Here is a 2,500-nt window from a genome sequence, read left to right as displayed (position 1 = left end):
GCTAACGCCACGGCTCCCCCCCGCTCGAGCCGCTCGGGGCTGGGGGAACGAGGACGACACCTCACACGCGACGGGAAGCGAGGTGGAAAGGAAGACCGCCCTTGCCCTGCCGGCCGGGGGCCCTTTCCGACGCGACCCGAAAGGCCTCATCGATCAACAAGGACAGAAGGAAAGGAAGCCAGCGGAGGCCCCACGGCCTCGCTCTTCTGGGACAGACACAGCCACGCGCACCCACCACCGCCCTCGGGAGCAGCCAGCAGGCACGGGGCTCGGCATGCGGGCAACACGCCAGAGGAGCAAACGGGGCGCCCTCCAGAGATGGGGGGGGGGGGGGGCAAGCTGCACCGGGCCGCACCGGCTCACAGGGCACCTCTGCCTCCCCGAAATGTGGGCTTGCATTTTCCCTCAAGCTGCACCGAGTTACATCTCCATCACGGGGCGCCCCTCTGGAGCCAGGAGGAAGCCGTGCTGGGGCACCGGCTTGCCCTCCTCCCCCCATGCCGGGCTCCATAGCATACGAGTGGCCAGTCACCGCCGCTGGCTTTTCCCTTAGATGCCGTGCCCCCGCGGGCTGCGGCTTTGGCCATGGGGGGAACCCCCGTGAAGAGGGTCCAGTGCTGGGAACTCTCTCTGCCCCTTACCGGGCTCTCTCTCGCCGTGCCTGGACGGGCTTGCTTTCCATTCTTGGTGGGACCGACGCCGGCACCACGTCTCCCCGGCTTTCTCTGCCCCCGTGCCCCACCGGGCAAACTTCGCTTCGGGGGTTCCACACTTCGGCAGTGGCCGGCGCCAGCCACTCGTCAACTTTTTTTCTTTTCCCCGCTTTCGTTGCCGAGCCCGGGCTGGGCTCCGGCTCACGGACGAGCGAAACCCATCCAACACCGCTGAGGGTGCGCCAGCGGCCGCTCCAAACCGCCGCGCCTTTGTTCGGCCCCGCGGGTCCCCTCTCTGACCCGGGCGAAAGCCACCGAGAAGCCAGACGGACCCCTGCCCAGCCGCCTGGCGGGTGGCTTGGAGCAGCCGCTCGGCAGCGCTGCCCTGGGAGTGCTCGGCGTCGCTTGTTCCCTCATATACGGAACTGGAGGGCCGTCAGCTCCGCGAGCGCACAACCAGCCGACCTCCGCCCAGCGGCAGGTCGCAGAAATCACGCCGGCTTGTACGATGACCTAGGCGGAGGCAGAGCGCAACAGCGACCCCTTGGCGACAAGCGCGATCTCCGCGGAGAGCACGTCTACTCGCCGAGGGAGAGCACGTCTACTCGCCGAGGGAGAGCACGTCTACTCGCCGAGGGAGAGCACGTCTACTCGCCGAGGGAGAGCACGTCTACTCGCCCAGGGAGAGCACGTCTACTCGCCGAGGGAGAGCACGTCTACTCGCCCAGGGAGAGCACGTCTACTCGCCCAGGGAGAGCACGTCTACTCGCCCAGGGAGAGCACGTCTACTCGCCCAGGGAGAGCACGTCTACTCGCCCAGGGAGAGCACGTCTACTCGCCCAGGGAGAGCACGTCTACTCGCCGAGGGAGAGCACGTCTACTCGCCGAGGGAGAGCACGTATACTCGCTGAGGGAGAGCACGTCTACTCGCCCAGGGAGAGCACGTCTACTCGCCCAGGGAGAGCACGTCTACTCGCCGAGGGAGAGCACGTCTACTCGCCCAGGGAGAGCACGTCTACTCGCCGAGGGAGAGCACGTCTACTCGCCGAGGGAGAGCACGTCTACTCGCCGAGGGAGAGCACGTCTACTCGCCGAGGGAGAGCACGTCTACTCGCCGAGGGAGAGCACGTCTACTCGCCCAGGGAGAGCACGTCTACTCGCCCAGGGAGAGCACGTCTACTCGCCCAGGGAGAGCACGTCTACTCGCCCAGGGAGAGCACGTCTACTCGCCCAGGGAGAGCACGTCTACTCGCCCAGGGAGAGCACGTCTACTCGCCCAGGGAGAGCACGTCTACTCGCCCAGGGAGAGCACGTCTACTCGCCCAGGGAGAGCACGTCTACTCGCCGAGGGAGAGCACGTCTACTCGCCCAGGGAGAGCACGTCTACTCGCTCAGGGAGAGCACGTCTACTCGCCCAGGGAGAGCACGTCTACTCGCCCAGGGAGAGCACGTCTACTCGCCGAGGGAGAGCACGTCTACTCGCCCAGGGAGAGCACGTCTACTCGCCGAGGCAGGCGGGGGCGCTCCGCGCAAACCGGCAGCGGGGGGGGGGCGGGGGGTAACGGCAAGAGGCAACGGCGGGAAGGGGGGGCTCCGCGCAAACCGGCAGCGGGGGGGGGGCGGGGGTAACGGCAAGAGGCAACGTCGGGGGGGGGGGGGCTCCGCGCAAACCGGCAGCGGGGGGGGGGGGGGGCGGGGGGTAGCGGCAAGAGGCAACGGCGGGAAGGGGGGGCTCCGCGCAAACCGGCAGCGGGGGGGGGGGCGGGGGGTAGCGGCAAGAGGCAACGGCGGGAAGGGGGGGCTCCGCGCAAACCGGCAGCGGGGGGGGGGGGCGGGGGGTAGCGGCA

This window comes from Melanerpes formicivorus, unplaced genomic scaffold (genome assembly GCF_026170545.1).
Source record: "Melanerpes formicivorus ecotype bairdi unplaced genomic scaffold, bMelFor1.0.p_v2 SCAF_1202, whole genome shotgun sequence".
In the NCBI taxonomy this organism is placed as follows: Eukaryota; Metazoa; Chordata; class Aves; order Piciformes; family Picidae; genus Melanerpes; species Melanerpes formicivorus.
This window is presented reverse-complemented; position numbering follows the sequence as displayed.